General features: G+C 48.4%; 1 long non-coding RNA gene across 1 annotated transcript in view; it reads left to right on the forward strand.

Moving 5' to 3' along the window:
• The first annotated feature begins 1,672 nt into the window (after positions 1–1,672).
• LOC138452567 (uncharacterized) overlaps positions 1,673–17,344 on the forward strand; it is a 790,762-nt gene continuing 775,090 nt past the window's right edge. The window contains exon 1 of the long non-coding RNA XR_011260224.1: positions 1,673–2,008. This is a non-coding gene — a long non-coding RNA (uncharacterized lncRNA). The remainder of the gene's footprint in view (positions 2,009–17,344) is intronic.

Here is a 17,344-nt window from a genome sequence, read left to right on the forward strand (position 1 = left end):
GGTATCAGGGCTTGAGAGGGCTGCCTGGAGTATTGGCCAAGGTGAGGAGGGCTGGTCGGTGGTGTCAAGAGTTGATGGGGCTGCTATGACGTAGGGGTATATGGCAGCAGTTTGGGTGCCTTGGGAGTGGGGAGGACGGTCCGCAGTTTCGCATGGGGTGCAGCCGGGGTTGTACTATGAGGGGGCTGCCTGGGGTCGTTGTGGAGGTGAGGGGAGCTGGTGGGCAGTGTCAGGACTTGAGGGGGCTACCTGGGGTAGTGGCAGAGGTTAGTGGGGGCTGGTGGGTGGTATCAAGACTTGAGGAGGCTGCCTGGGGTAGTGATGGAGGTCAGGCACAGGGGGAGGGGGCGTACTGTCAGGCAGCTGCCTGTGGTAGCAGCAGAAGTGAGGGGGCTAGTGGGTGGTGTCGGGACTTGAGGAGGCTGCCCGGGGTAATGGCGGAGGTGAGAGGGACAGGTGAGTGGTGTCAGGACTTGAGGTGGCTGCCTGCGGTAGTGGTAGAGGTGATGGGGGCTGGTGGGTGGTATCAAGACTTGAGGGGGCTGCTATGACTTAGGGGTATATGCCAGCAGTTTGGGTGCCTTGGAAGTAGGGGGTACAATCCGCAACTTCGCTCGGTTGCAGCTGTGACTTATGGTGCAGCATGCAATTTCACAGGGGTTCAGCCATTGCTTACGGGGGACCTTGCACAGTGTTGCATGGGTGCAGCCGTTACATATGGGGGACCGTGCTCAGTGTCTCAGGGGTGCAGCCGTTACTTACGGGTTACTGTGCATAGTTTCACAGAGGTGCAGCCGTTGCTTACGGAGGACATCGTGCAGATCTGCAGGGGTGCAGCCATTACTTACGGGGATCATGCGCAGTTCCGCAGGGGTGCAGCCATTAACTTACAGGGTGACGCGCATAGTTTTGCAGGGGTGCAGCCATTGCTTACGGAGGGCAGCACCCAGTTTCGCAGGGGAGCAACCATACGGGGGTTCACGTGCAGTTCTGTTGGGGTACAGCCTTCACTTACGGGGGGCCATATGCAGTTTTGCCAGGGTGCTAGTTGGTGGGTCAAAGGAGGACACAAAAGTAGGTGCAAAGGTTGGTCTTTGGCAATGATTTTTGTTTGCATGGGGGCGTGTTGTGGTCATTCCTGGTGCAGCTCAGTTTTCTTTCTGCGTCGGGTTACTTTGCGCTTTGAAATCTATGAATACACATAGCGCGCAAAAAGTGACTTTCGTGCGCAGTTGCGCACAAAGTTGTTTTATGTGCAGAGTACATTGCAGGGTCTTTCTGCTCAATCAGGCCCCTATTGTCTTTGGAAATGCTGTAGCATGTTATCAGACCATGAACTTGTGGCTCAGCAGCATTGCAAGCACTTCACAGAGCAATGGAATGCTGAGGTGCAGCCTTTTCAGGTTATTCTTTATTTATGCACCTCGGAAGAGTACAGCCTGCATGACACGTCAGCAGCCAGTCAGCCTTGTTATTTCGGAGGCAGGGGAAGGGGCGGAATTACAGGAAAGGGAAGTGAAGACAGAAGGGGCGAACTCCTCAGTTAGGAAAATAAAGAAGCCGTGTAAAGATGTTTCTGTGTCCAGTTTCTTCATTTATGTAGCGGGTGGCCCCCACATTGTGTGCAGCGTCTCCCCCAGTAACGTAGAACATAATAGTGGTGACAAAGGGCTCGATCCACCCAGCGGCAGCGTGGTTAGGGCCATTGAGTCACGTGTGTTGAGGCATGCGGATCACGTACCCAGGAGTCCCACAGCGGTGAGTGTGGCCACCGGGAGAGGCCCACGTGCAGCAGGAGACAGTCGGCCCCTCCAGAATGGGAGACACGTGGCCCTGAGTGCTGCTGGTGTGATGAGGCGGGCGCTCGTGCTCTCACAAGGATGGTGAGAACAGCCCACAGCAGCAGAGTGCCTGCTGAAGGACCAGGAAGCGGGCAATCGTTCTTTCCCTGCCAGGGTGGCCAGAACAGTGCCTGTATTTTCTGGTGGAGTGGCAGAGCCTCCCTGAGGTAATGTGGCCTAAGATTTCTTACCATTGCATGTTTAGGTCTAACTGGAAGGGTGTGCAGGTGCTCTGACTGCAGCAGCACAGGACAGCCAAGGGCCCCGATGGCGGCACAGGTGCCTCAGGCTGTAGGGGAAGGCAGGTGCAAAGGCAGTAAGGAACATTTGAACCTCCCAATAGAGATTTTGGACATAGCAAGATGTTGGAAGAGGACATCCCAGTGACGGCGTCTGCACTCTCATCTGGGGTATTTTCAATGGTGCAAGGAGAAGCTTTGCCATGGCAGTTACCCACAGCATTCGATCTCACGGATATGCTCGAATGCTGTGGGTAACTGCCATGGCAAAGCTTCTCCTTGCACCATTGAAAATACTGGTAATCTGGATCTGAGATGGGCTCAGTGGATCAAGGATTTCAAGGTATATGTGGGGACAATGGCCTAATAGATGATGCCCAGAAAAGGAATATGTTGACACTAGTGGTAGGCCCGGCGGTGTGCAACATTTTATATGAGCTGGCGGGTGAAGAAAAGGTGACGTTCAGAGAGAGACAGGACGCGCTCTTGATATATTTTGCCCCTCACACCAATGTAGACTATGAATGACATGTGTTTCATACAACCACGCAGGAGAAAGGGGAGACACTAGTCAATTTTGTCATGAGGCTCTGCATTCGCACGAAACACTGCACATTCCATCGATATTTCAATGAGGAGGTTTTAGTGATCTGACTTCAGGAAGAAACTGTTGCAGAAACAGAGGTCCCTGGAAGGGATTGTTTTCCCGATTGCACAGACGGAATTGGCTATTGCACAGCAAGTCATACTGACACCTGAAATGAGAGAAACCGGACTCAATTAACACATTGACGGCAGTGCAAGGGGATGGCATCCGATGGACAGACAAACATTAAGTCAGAGGTGGTTATGAGTTTCCCCACAAAGGCACATGTCCAGCGTTGGGTCAAAAATGTGCGCCATGTGGGGTGGATGATCACTTCAGAGCAGTGTGTAGAAATGCTCCTATGTCAATGCAAAAAAGCACATTGCTGCCAAGAGCCAGAAGTCAATACACAAAAAAGAGACCGGAGGAATATCGGCCGAGTCGTGAACACCAGTACTACCGACTGCCAGAAGGTGAGAGCAACAGATACCAGTCGAAGAGAGAACATCACTCCCCAGAAAGGAAGAATACTCGCCGAATGAGAAGAAATGTCAGGTACCATCACACTCAGGAAGATAATCCTCATTATCCCTGGATGACTAAAGAAAAAGGGGATATGTGTGGGCACTGGGCCGTGAGACAGCAAAAGAACATAGCCCCATGCTGATGATGCAGGTTCACGTCATGCTCACTGAATTCCTTTAACACTGTTGCGACAGTCAATGTGATGAGTGAGGAGGCATACCGTAAGTTACTGCCTCCACCAAACCTCAAACCGTCCAACGTAGACCTTTCTCCTTATGGTTCGAGCACGCTATTACCCAGCAAAGGGATGTTTCCGATGGTGTTCATGCACAAATCACACTCGGCATGGATCCGGCTGCACCTGCTCTCCATGGAGACAAACAGCAGAGCATCTTAAGTTTCAAGACAGCTGTTGATATGGGGCTAGTACACATCTTGCACAACATCATAGCACACAAATACATGGTGCGAGTTGGCAACGTAGAACAGGGATTCCCTCGACTATTCAGGGGCCTTGGCAAACTGCGAAATTGTAAAGCACATTTGCACATAGACAAGTCGGTCAAACATGTGGCCCAGCACTACAGGGGGATACCGATCAACATTCAGAAGCCATTAGGGGAGAAAATCCGACGCCTTCTAGACCTCGAGCCCACTACGGGGCACACTCCATGGGTTTCCCTAATAGTAGCCATCTCAAACAAATCAGCGGATGGGGCGATAAGATTGTGTGTAGACATGCGCAGGCCAAACTAGGCTATACAAAGGGAGAGATACCAAGCACCCAGGATAACGGACATGAACCATCTCGGGGTGACCTATTTTCGGAGCTTGACCCCAACAAGGATTACTATCAATTGAAACTGGCCTCAGAATCACAGTATATCACCACTTTTGTAACCCACATGGGACTTTACCAATATAAACACCTCTGATTTTGAATATATACCCCGGTTGAGATATTTCAGGACGAGAATCATCAATTAATTAAACATATACCAAATTGATTAAATTATAGTGACAATATTCTGGTGTTTGGTAAATCAATGGAGAGCCATGACGACACAATACATTGGGCCTCATTACAAGGTTGGCGGCCCGGTAATAACGATGCCAGTAAGGGAATACCAACATCGTTTATCCGACCGGATAATTACGACCCTGTAGGGAGTCGTTCCCGGCACTGGCACTGCCCCCTCCGTGAGCAGCATCCCTGATACCAGCAGGAGCCTTGACAGACGCCTGCCGTGCCCTCTACACACCGGCATGCCGCATAGCAATGCACATTCCGAGGTGGACGGACATGCAAATACCGGCATGGACATACCTGTAATAAGACCATACATGATGACTTAAATACCGGCATCGCGGGACTGGCGTTAACAGGGATCAGGTGAGCAGAAACTAGCCACAGGAGAACAAAATCAGCATAGTGGACACCATTGAAACCTAGGCACAGCATAAAGGCAGCACACCCACACACCACACCCCTCCCAAAGGAAAAATGCTACTACTAGCACTAGCAGTGCTGGAGCAGGAGTACATGCAGGAACAGCTACTCTATGAGGAGCTAGTGGGGCAGGCCATGCAACAAATACGCAGGAGGAGACGGATGGCGAGAAGGGCACAGGACATGCCCAATGTGCAGGCCATTGTGCCCTGCAGGCAGCCAACAATACCCCGGCAACGTGTGAGCCCATTTACCCTAACCCCAGCACAAATCCACACCCTCTACCAGCTGGACAGGGACAGCATCATGGCGACAGTGGACCTCATACACAATGACCTGAGTGTCATCAACATACGGACAGCCATCCCCCCTTGCTGAAGGTAGTTTGTGTGCTCCACTATTTGGCGACAGGAAGCTATCAGCATACAGTGAGCCAACTGCATGGGATATCACAACCGTGTGCTGATACAGGTTCTTCAGGTACTCCTCAAACATGTACGTGACCACATCAGCATGCCATGGACTGCAGCAGAGGTAAATGCTACCAAAGTTGCGTTCCATACTATAGCAGGCATGCCGAACGTAATTGGTGTGATAGACTGCACACATGTGGAGCTAGTGGTGCGGCATGCCGTTGCGGCCGTATACCACAATAGGAAGCAGTACCATTCGCTAAATGTCCAGATGGTGTGTGATGCCAGCAAAATAATAACACACTGCTGTGCCAGGTATCCAGGCTCCACACACAACGCAATGGACCTGGCTGTTGGGTGAGCCTGATCACAGTGCCACAAGCATTGATGAGGAGGGGGTATGTTGCCAGTGCTGGGAACCTGCCTGCTGGGTGGGCCATGTGGGGTAATGATTGGGTGGGGTATGTTGCCAGTTCTGGGGACCTGCCTGCTGGGTGGGCCATGTGGGGTAATGATTGGGGGGGGGTATGTTGCCTGTGCTGGGAAGCTGCCTGCTGGGTGGGCCATGTGTGGTAAAGATTGGGGGGGGGGGTATGTTGCCAGTGCTGGGAACATGCCTGCTGGGTGGGCCATGTCGGGTAATGATTGGGGAGGTATGTTGCCAGTGCTGGAAACCTGCCTGCTGGGTGGGCCATGTTGGCATGTGTACATATCACATCATTGCACCATCCTGGGGTACAGGTGCACACTGCACGATTGGAAACCCTGTGCATCCTGGCAAGACACCATTGTTACAACCATGTTGGTCAAAAGATGCAAAACATCACAGCTACCCTTTCTCATGCCAACATGCAGTGATGCTGGGTATCCACTGATGGGCTGGCTGCTGACCCCAATCAGTCGTCCACGTAACCGACATGAAGAGGCATACAATTGAACCCATACAAAGACTCGCGTGACTATAGAACAGACATTTGGACTACTGAAGAGTCGTTTCCGCTGCTTAAGCAGGTCTGGGGGTGCACTCATATATGGTCCCGAGAGGGTGGGCTATATCGTGATGGTCTGTGCAATCTCGCACAACATGTGCATCCATCGCAATGTACCCCTGCCCCCGGACATGGACATGGTGCCACAGGATGATGATGATGATGAGGATGCTGGGATCCATCAACATCAACATGGCCATGATGGACAGGCTACACGACAAGCATTGGTTGCAAATTATTTCTGATGAATTCATCACACATGGGAATGGAGGTGGTCACACTGGGTGATGTGCACTGTGTAACATTAAATACTTCAACACTCCAGAAAAGAATGGCCAGAAAACTGTAATTTTGTGCCTACACAAGTGTATAAATGTAAAGTGAACTATGTACATTATGAAACAGGTTGAACATGCCCATCTTTCCAATCATGACCAGGTGAACTACCAACACTAAAAGGACCTCTCAATATTCCCCAAAACACCCTTTCCCTGAGTAACACATTTGCACCCACCCACCCACCAACACACCCCACATACTACACCCCAAAGTCCAACTCACAAACAAACATTGACCCAACATCCCTTCCCCAACAGATCCCCCCCACACACTGTAGACCAAGGCCTACTTCCACCCCCTCTTTTCTGCAGGTGGATGGGCCCCCTACTGACGTGTCAACCTAAGTGAGCGCGGCACGGGGCTCCCATGTGTGGATGGGCTAGGTGCGGCACTGGCACAATCTACTGGAAGCGTGATGATGTGCCTTTGTTCTGCGATGGCAGTCACAAGGAGGTTTATTGATTCGGCCATGGAGGACATGACCTCGTTGCCCTCACGCACCCTCCTAGCCAGTTGATAGACCACCTCAGTTGCCCGCCCTAGCATCCATGATGTGTTCCTGGTGCTGTCCTGCATGGTCTGCCTCGTTTGTTCTGCCACGGTGATGTATCGCTCTAGTAGGGCATGCGTCGTCTCCTGGCGCAGCTCAGTGTGGGCGAGGCGGGCCACAATTTCGCGGATGTGCCGTATTCCGGCAAGGGGCATGGGTGGTGGGCTGCAGGGGCCAGGTGGGATGAATACAGGGTCCGGTTCCTGGTGGTCATCTGCATCATCTGCGTGAGCAGTGCCCTCTGCGGTGCCACGTTCAGCTGTTGCATGCCCTGTACTCCGCCTGTCTGGAGTATGTGTGAGTGTACCTGATTCCTCCAGCTCAGGCATGCTATGTATTGGCGATAGTGGGTTGGGGGGCATGCTTACTGATGGTGATTGTGGCAGATCCGCAATGTTCATTTGCGGTGATGCCGCTTCAGCTTCTTCTGTCGCTTGCCCCAGCATGGCAGGTCTGGCCGTGCTGCTGCTGGCACTTGCTGTTGCCTTCTTCTTGAGGCTGGCAGGTGTGCGGGAGTGGCTGGGGTACGTGAAGTGGAGGCCGTGGAACTATGTCTGCTGTCGCTGCATCCAGGTTCCTGGATGCTGGGGGTCTTCTTCTGTGTGTTGCGCCGTGCAGTGGTGGTTGGTGTACTGGCAAGCTCGCCCTCGCTGTCTGATGTGTGTGCACATTGTGGGATGTGCATGTCGGTTGGGTAGCAGTTAGGTTTCGCAATGGATGTCATGTATATGCTGCCCTGGATTGTGGATGTGTGTGGGCTGCCTGTGAGGGGGAAGTGGTATGCTTGTGTAGGTGTGGTCATTGGTGTGTTGTCAGTGGGAAGGGGGGCCTTTGTGGATGGTGGCAATGGTACATGTTTCTTGCACTGGGGTCAGTGCTTTAAGTGGGCCGGGGCCTACCGGGGCCGGGCCCCGGCAGTCTCCAGAAAGTGGGGCTGAGCCGGGGCCCAGCCGGGGCCCCCCGTCCCACGCAACATTGGCGGGATGCATTATCCCGCCGCGGCTGCAGCCGCGACGGGAGATGCGCCTGTCATTATGTCGCCAAGCTGACAGAAGTGCCAGCCAGCCACAGCGACACAGAGGCTGGAGGCACTTCTGTCAGTTAGTGTAACTCCCTCTGATGACCCCTCATCAGGGTCATCAGAGGAAGTTACTGTCCCTTTGTTTTCCCTCCCCAGGTCACTGACCCCCACGGGCTCCGTGATCTAATATGCAGATTAAATCACGGAGCCCGCGGGTTCGCAGAGGGTGAAAGGTGCCTCAGGCTCAGTGATCTATCTGCTCATAGCAGATAGATCACAGAGCCCGAGGTGCCTTTCTCCGTCGGCAAAGCTTTCTAAAAGATGCCTTGAACTGTGTACGTTTCAAGCCATCTTTTATAAAGGTAGAAATATTTCTATGTTTATAAAAGACGGCTTGAAACGTGCACAATTCAAGGCATCTTTTATAAAGCTTTGTCGACGGACAAAGCCACCTTGCGGTTTGTTTTGTCCGTCAACAACGCTTTATAAAAGATGCCTTGAATTGTTTACGTGTCAAGCCATCTTTTAGAAACATAGAAACATGTTACAAATATCTATGTTTATAAAAGGTGGCTTGAAAAGTACACAAACCATAGTAAGGTAAGCACACAAGTGTGCGTAATTTACTATGCTTTGTGCACTTTTCAAGCCACCTTTTATAAACATAGAAATATGTAACATTGCTATGTTTATAAAATATGGCTTGAAAAGTACACACACCATAGTAGTAGGCATACAAACATATAAATGCTCATATACATTTATATATTTGTTTGCGCACCTTACTATGATTTGTGGACTTTTAGGCCACGCCCACAATGAAAACCACGCCCCCAAACGAGGGCCCCCCCTCAATTTCTTACCCCACTTAAAGCACTGACTGGGGTTGATTGTACCATGCACAGTGGACATGTGGGACTCGGTGATGTGTTTTGACGCATGCTGCCGGTGTGTCTGTCTGCATTGCACGGGACATGTGGTGTGTGCCTTTGTCGATTGTTGGCATTCTTCATGGTAGGAATTGGTTTCTGTTGGAGGGTCAGGTCGGTGTGTTGCAGGGCGGCAGGTGTCTGGGGACAGTCATGCACAAGGCACTATTGGCCATGAGGGGACAAATGGAGTACATGGTATGTTAGTTATGGTCACTCACCTGCTTCTCCAGAGATTGTGGCTCCATGCTCTGCCTCTCCAACACCCTCTATGCTGTCCATGTTCATGATGGAGGCACATTTTTCTTCCCATGTGTGCAGTTTAAGTGGTGAACCTGCGCTCTGCTGTCAATAGGTTACGCACTCTGAGGCGCAGGTTGTCCCATCATTTCCGACAGTCCCTCACAGTCCTCAGTGTCGTGCCCACTGCTGAGACTTTGTTGGCCACTGCAGTCCATATTTCTTTCTTGCGCAGCAGTGCAGGCCTGCGCATGTCCCCTGCAAAAACGTCCTCTGCATTTTCCACAAGGGTGTCGGCGAGCATGTTTAGTTCAGGCTCACTGAACCTTGGTTTACGCCGTCGGATGTTTCCACGTACTGTAGACAAGTTCCTTGGTGCTCCTTAACTGGACAACTCCTGTGCGTGGAGGATTGCAATGGATTGTGTTTTTAAAGATGGCTGCCGGTGAGTTTCTCGTTCCGGTATAATGACGTTACTTCCGGTTCCGGTGTTGACGGTACCGTTGTTTACAGGTTGTTGATGCCGGTGTTGTTGTGAACGGCATCGATGGTGCCGTTAAGTGGGTTTCTGGCAGCTTTACCGGTATGCCAATGCTACCATTACCGGCATGCCGATTTGTGCGGCATCTCATGCTCGGAATGAGCCGTTGTATCCACACACGAAGCATGCTGGTATCGGTGACTACAGCATACCGGTATTTTTGGATTTTTACCGGCAATCTCGTAATGAGGCCCATTGTGTCTGTTCAGCGCTAGAGGAAGCAAGATTGACTTTAAACAAGGATAAATGTGAATTCCAGAAATGAACAATCTCATTTTTTGGACACATATTTTCGGAGCAAGGCATGAGACCAGATCCAGACAAGGTGGCGGCACTCAGTGGGATGCCAAGACCAAGCAACGTATCGGATCTAGGATCACTCCTGGGGCTTGCAAATTATTGTTCACGATATCTGAAGCATTATCCCGCAGCTAGCACCCCACTGCGAGAGCTCACCAATCAGGTATTTCATTGGACACCTGCATTTCAGCAAACTTTTGAAACCATCTGAGAAAACATTGCGTCTGCGGAAGACGTGCCATATTTTAGTCACTTAAGGGAAACAGAGGTGACAGTGGATGCAAGCCCAGTCGCGCTGGGCGACATCCGGTCTCAATATGGCAAGGAGAAGCAACACAATAAGCAAATAGTGTCAAATGTGAGTCAAAACCTATCGACAACAGAACAGGACAACTCGCAAGCAGAGAAGAAGAACTTGGTGGTGCTCTGGGCCTCTGAGCACTGTTCTTCTATAAGAAGGCCTTTACTGCCATCACAGACCATCAGATCCTTCTCACAATAAATGGCAACCCGAAAGTGCAGATGCCACAGAGGATCGCGCAGTGGAGGTTGCGACTTCAAGATTACAAGTTCACTGTCTGTCACAGACCTGGAAAAGACAAAAATCCAGGAGACTACTTGTTGTGTCAGCCAACGGTGCTGTAAAACCAGAACATTTGATTGCAGATGCATACATGAATAACGTGCTGCATCAAATGAAATTGTTTCCGATTGCATGGGTCAAGTTTCAACAAGAATCAACGGCAGATCCGTCGCTTGGCATCATCACAAAGTGCCTCTGACAAGGGTAGATGAGACATGGCAAGGTCATGGTGAAAACCCAAGATCAAGACATGTAGGAAGATGTAAAGGCCATGGTCCTGGTACAAGAGAAGCTAGCGGTCATGGAAGACGACATCATCATGAAAGGGTGTAAAAAATTATGCTGAAAAGATCCCAGTGCTCACTAAGAGGCCTCCTCTCACGCAATGGCTCCAGGGTGGTGCGAACTACTAAAGCAGATATCCACGGGACGGATCCGAGACCTTGAAGCATCCTGGGGGGGGGGGGAGGGAGAAAGCGCAGAGGCATGGACAACTTGATCCACTGTCACTTCTGGAGGGCTATCCCTAACACGAAGCTTGAACCGCGTTGATATGTTGATGATTATTGCACTAATGATGATGTTGTTGTGTAGTTGCTGGTGAAAAAAAAAGAAAGGGTGTAAAATTGTGCTATCCCTGTCACTAGGACAGCAGGTAATAAACTTAGCCCATGAAGGATATTGAGGGATGACCTCCACTAAGAGACCACTGAGACAGAAAATCTGGTTTCCAAAATTGAACAGCCAACTGGAAGAGACACTGGTGAACTGTGCCACATGTGCGGTAGTGGCTCTGGCTCTGCAACCGCTGCCAGCAGCGGTGTGGGAAGAGCTGCCAATTGATTTCTATGGCCCAGTAAGGGATGGGTTGTATGTAGTGGTAAACTGATGCTCAAGGTTTCCCGAGATCTAGATAGTGCCTTCCACAGCAGCACATCAGTCATTTCAGCACTAGACCACATCCTCAAGGCATATGGCATTCCAAAGATTATTAAGTCAGACAATGGCCCGCCATTTACGAATCAGGACTTTGCCAATTTTGCCCAGTAAATGGGATTTAAACATCAGAAGATGGTGCCTCTCTGTCCCTAGGCTAACGCTATAGTGAAGAGATTCATAGGGAACATAAAGAGGGCCTTACAGATGGCAAGTGTTTTGGGTAAACCATTTGAACAAGTGCTATGCCAGGTGCTAAGGCATTACCGTCACACTCCCCATAGCACTACAGGACTGTGTCTGGCGGAGATAATGATTGGAAGGCAAGTTCCCACCAGACTTTTCCAAGGGCAGTAACCAGAGGATAGGTGTGACAAATATCAGCAGATCCGGGAGAATGACATGCAAGCCAAGAACAGGATGAAAGCAACTGCGGATGCCAGGACAGGGGCCGGGAATGTATCCCTAGAAGTAGGTCACTCTGTGGTGAGCAGACAATCAAACCAACTGAAAGAATACTCAAATTGTGTGCCAGAAGTGTAAACTGTCACTCAGAGAAAAGGCACCATGATTACAGCAGGAAATGTGGAAGGAAGGACAATTACCAGAAATATATCACAGGACAAAAGGTACAGCAGGATGGATGTTGGGTTATGGATACAGGCGAGTAGAAGCAGGAGTTTGTGGGAGTCGGACGACTCATATCAAGAAGGGAGGGAAGCATCAGACGAAGAGTGGGAAGAGCCAGGGCACATGATGCCCGAAAGAGGTCTAGATTGGCCTACAGAAGGGCGACCTGTCAGAGCAAAAATAAAACCAGCAAGATTGATTGAAGAGACGGGGTAGAAAGAACTCTATAGCTAAGAAGGGGGAGGTGTCACATTGGCAGCCAGTCAGCCTCGTTATGTTGGAGACAGGGGAACAGGTGGGATTGCCGGAAAAAGAAGTGATGACGGAAGAGGCAAGCTCCTCAGTTAGGAAAATAAAGAAGCTGTGTAAAGAAGTGCCTTTGTCCTGCTTCTTCATTTATGTAGTAGGCGGCGCCCGCATTGTGTACAGCATCTCCCCCAGTAATGGAGACCATAACACTGTGATGCAAATGTTTGTACTGCAGCAATTGTAGCCTTATTTACTCATTCATGATGTGAGAACCACCCTATAGAACCTAAATGTGAATTTTGAAAGTGCACTGCGCTCTCTCCTGGTGATCAAAGTAACTGCAGTTCAGGCAGTATAAATTACAGCGCCTGAGACCTGTGGGCATTTTCCAACTACTGTGACTCAGTGACAGAGCCAGGTTTTGGTGCAGAGGGAGAATTGCCGCTCAGGTGGGCGCCATTGCCGCTGCACCCTGCACGGCTTTCTGGTCGGGTCAGAGAGGGGTTGCGGTATAACTACGAACTGTTGACGCTTAATATTCAAGGGAAAACAGGCCGATATATATATATTTAATTTATAAAAACCTTACACTACAAGCCACATCTATTATCAGTTACACACCACACATTTGTTATGGCGGGAATGTCCAATAAAATGTTTATTTCAATGTGAAAATGAAATCTAGAGTTCTGAATCGGATCCATCCATCAGCAAGGCAAAAAAGAGCAATTCAATACACATTCGCAAGCTGGCAACAAGCAATACCGTGCTGGTGGTAACCAGGCCAAACAATATAAAACCACAACTGTAATGGAAAAATGTTTTAATAATTTTCCTAGATTCTCTGTCACATTAAACACAAGGTTGTCTGCTTGGCACCAACTAGCCATTTGAGCAGACATTTAAGTTTAAAATAAAATACCATGACAAAATAAATACCAATATAGTACCAGATTGGGAGTGGGACCAAAAATAACCCTTTGTCCCAGTAACCGACATATGGAACCTCCTCAAACAAAGGTAAACATTAGCAAACAACTTAAGTACAATTGTATATACATCTTTCAATGTAATTGTCATTATCCCTGAGTGCATCAGCGCAATATATTTTGTAAACATTTCTTAATATCAAAAACATTTGAGCTAAAAATAAATATCCCTAATATCAAATGCTTGTTGCATAACAATGACCCAATAAATACACACAAACATATACAATACATATAATGAGGCTGAAACTGTTCCTTCAAATGCAAGGTGAGAATGAGATGGTGTCCCATGTGGCGATAAGCTACACAAGACAAATGTGCTTGAAGATGTTTTGCTGTGAAACATTAGGACCAAGAAGCCCTCTGCCGCAGCAAAAAACATATGGAGCTTTTGTGTGTGGTTCCATTGAAGGAAATGTCTGAATTACTTTATCAAAGTCCACAGAATCAGTCAGGTCTCTTTCAATACTTAGGAAGTTTACATTTGAAAGTCTCTCTTCACCCATTATTGACCGTAAGTAACTTTTGATCAATTGCAGCCTGCTAAAACGTCATTCTGGGGCAGCACTACTTACAGGCAAAGTGAGAACTATTCTGTACAACTTAGAAAGGTTTGGGTAAACACCCTGCATATCATTGGCTATCAAGAAAGTGTCATGATCCATGCCCCTGACCCCCACAGGTATAACAGCCCCCTGGCAGAAGTGGGGCTAAAGCCGTTTACACCAGCCTCAAGGGCCTTAAAACTCCATCAGAAACATACATGGAGTCAGTCCTGGTGCCTTTGGTGCCAGGCTCATTATCAGGAATAAAGCAATACCAGTTTTGGACCTTCATCCAACATGGAAGCCTATTACACAATTCAGTTCTTTAGAACCAAGCCATGCGGTCTAGTGTTTTGGGTGTGACTGGGCCTGCAACTACTTGGCATGCAACTCCTTTACCTAGGCTATTTAAACCACACCCAAACAGCAGAACACGATTCATGATATTCTGCACTGTGTCCAGCTCCTGCTCCTCTGCTTCTCCGGTGGCCCGAACCTGGAGCCCTAGATCCAGATTCCATTAATAACCTGGAAGAACAAGAACAGCATTTGCGAGCAAGAACACTTACCTGTGAAGTAACCAGCCTTGAATCCATCCTGCGCTTTGTTTATCTCGCCCATCTCTGGAGTTCGCCACAACATGCAAAAGTAAAGAAACAAGGTCAGCATTAATAACAATTCTTACCTGGGAAAGCAGCGAGTCCTGGCAGCACCCTGCGCTTCTCTTACCTCGCCCATCTACGGGTTTCACCGCAACCTGCAAGGGAGAAGGAACAAGGTCAGCATTAGCAAAGCACTTACCTGGGCAAGCAGCGCTTCAATCGCTCATCACTCCGGAACATCACCGCAACCTGTACAAAGAAGAGAAGAGAACACAGGTTAGCAATTAACACCAATAAACAGCGCAGCGCTCCACGCATCAATAACTCACCATGGTTTTTGCCATCGGCACGGCAACTCCGAGATCGCAAACATCCCTGTGAAAACAAAAAGAGACATTGTTAGGGAACAGCGTAGTGGAGCAAGACGCTGAGAAGACAGAGAAAACAGAGGGAAAGAAAGAGACAGAATGAAGATGGAAAAGACATTATAACTCACCTAGAAGACAGCAAGCAGAGTCTGAGTCACAGCTGGTCTGGACCTGACGTAAGGGCACACGGACCAGTAAAGCAACTAGGTCCACGGAACGCCCGCACCAACCACGCGCCCCTGCACAGAGACACAGGACGGAGAGTTCAACGCACAAAAACCTAAGGTGAGCAATGACCCCAAGGGAGGGGATTTGGACCAAAGGGAGGTGGGAGTCCACCTATCACAGAACCAGTATCTTAACCCTTCATTCTCCTGTTATAGGTGCTACCCAACATCTGGCACATAACTAAGCAGAGTGGGGTCTGGGATAGCGCTTAGACCTCCATCCAGTATCGTGCGGCATCCCGTGGATACCAGGTGAGAGTACAGAAAGGCAGCACCACGTTTATTACTAACTACATGTTGTCAGAGAAATGTTCCCCATACAGTGCACAAAAAGAAGAATACTCTTCCACAGCGTCGGGCACAGAGACATCACCTGCATAAAATGTAGCTAACTCTTTCAATGCGTCAGAACTATCTGACCTAAGAAAAAGTTTAGGATCCAGTGCTGAGAATAAATGCATGCACAGTATTTTTAAAATCTTGAAACCTCACTGTCATCTGAGCAACAAAGATATCAACAAGAACATAAAAGGTTTCTACTTTGAATGCCTGTCTCCCACTCTCTAAAGCATTCTCATCAGCTTCTTCATCATGAAAACATTTCCTAGCCCTCTTCTTTGTTGCTTGAAAGTGTGTTGATGTCCCACACTCTTCAGCCATGTTTCTAGCATATGTTTGAAACTGATCAAATATATAATTTGACTGAAGCTTTTCTAGTTCCTTATAGCATGTCACAATCATGCGTTCTGCACTTACTAGTTGGCAAATATGTTGACAGTGTATGCACAGTTTGCAGTACTTTGTGCCAAAAACATATTAAGAATTTAAATCTAAGGTTTCAATCGTGTTCCAGAGCCCCTGTCCATCCCAAAGTGCTTATCCATTTGCATTTGGAATGCCTCCAGTGTATATTTGGTGCAATGCTGTGTTAATTGGTACAATGTTTTGTTTTACAGAATCTACTGCCCTTTTACGACCAGCCCATCCAGTGTCAGATAGCTTTTTTAATGTCAGGGCTGTTTCCTGTAGGTCATGCTCCCGTTGCCCTTCCTGCAGAACTTTCAAGCGTGCCAACTGCCAGTAAGGAAAGTGTAAAGTGGCTCAAGTGTACCAAAAAATAGCTTCCCTTTTATACATGACTGTGCAGCATCAATCAGCACAAGGTTTAAATTGTGCGCACAACAGTGAACGTATACAGCTCTGGGTGAGACTTCTTTCACAAGTGCTTACAGTCCAGCAATGCATCCGGACATAGTGCTTGCACCATCATACCCCTGCCCATGGATTAAGGCAACATCAAGTTCCAGGGACTCTAAAGTTGATGCCAATAGTTTATAAAAGTCTGCCGATCCTGCTCCAGGGAGTTCAGCAAATGTTGCAAAATGTTCTGCTGCATGACCCGATGATGTAATTTATCTAAGAGATGAAGAAAATTGATCAACTCTACGGATATCAATTGTAGAGTCAACAATGACACCATCCATAGAATAGAATTGGCCATAGAATATCATAGAATTTGGCCATTTTAACTTCTTCTAGGATAGCATGCATTGTCTCTTATACCAGTACACTAATGAAATCATTCTGGATGTCATGGCTCAAGTGGGTAGCATATTGCTGTGCTAAAACATTGTCATACTTGAACATCATCTTGAGTAAATTCAATGGACGTATTTCCCAAGCCGGCATGTTCCCTGTCTCTACGGAGAGGCATCCCTTGTTTGACGAGATACAATATAGCCTCAAGCAGTCGCTGTAGAATTCTCTATCTGTTCCCTTTCAGATTTTATTAGCTCAGAAACAATAGTTCTATCTTGGATAACTCTAAATGTGGCTTTCAGCTTCACAGTGTATCTTGGAATGGTAATGCATTACAATGTTTTCTGGTCCTCTTTTAAAATTGGAAAAACCACAGCTGGGACCAGACCAAACCTTTGTAAAGTGCTAATTTATTTTATCTGCAAATGGCCAACATGCAAAGCAAAACAGACAGTTACTTCTAGGAGAATACACTAACCACTGCCTTACTACAGAGAATCCACTTGCAACCTTTTTTATTTTATACCACTCGGGGTTAAATCATGGTAGGTTGGAGTCATATTGATATTTTTAATACCCATATTTTAATCCAGGCTGACATGGACCAGCTGCAAGAAATGCTCTAACTTAAGGTGTAGACATTGCCCTGCTCTGAAAGAGGTATGGATTTGTTGGGTTATCTTGCTGCATGTGAAGTGTGACCTGCATTTTTA

Source organism: Ambystoma mexicanum, chromosome 4p (assembly GCF_040938575.1).
Source record: "Ambystoma mexicanum isolate Mex_15411 chromosome 4p, UKY_AmexF1_1, whole genome shotgun sequence".
NCBI classification, from domain to species: Eukaryota; Metazoa; Chordata; class Amphibia; order Caudata; family Ambystomatidae; genus Ambystoma; species Ambystoma mexicanum.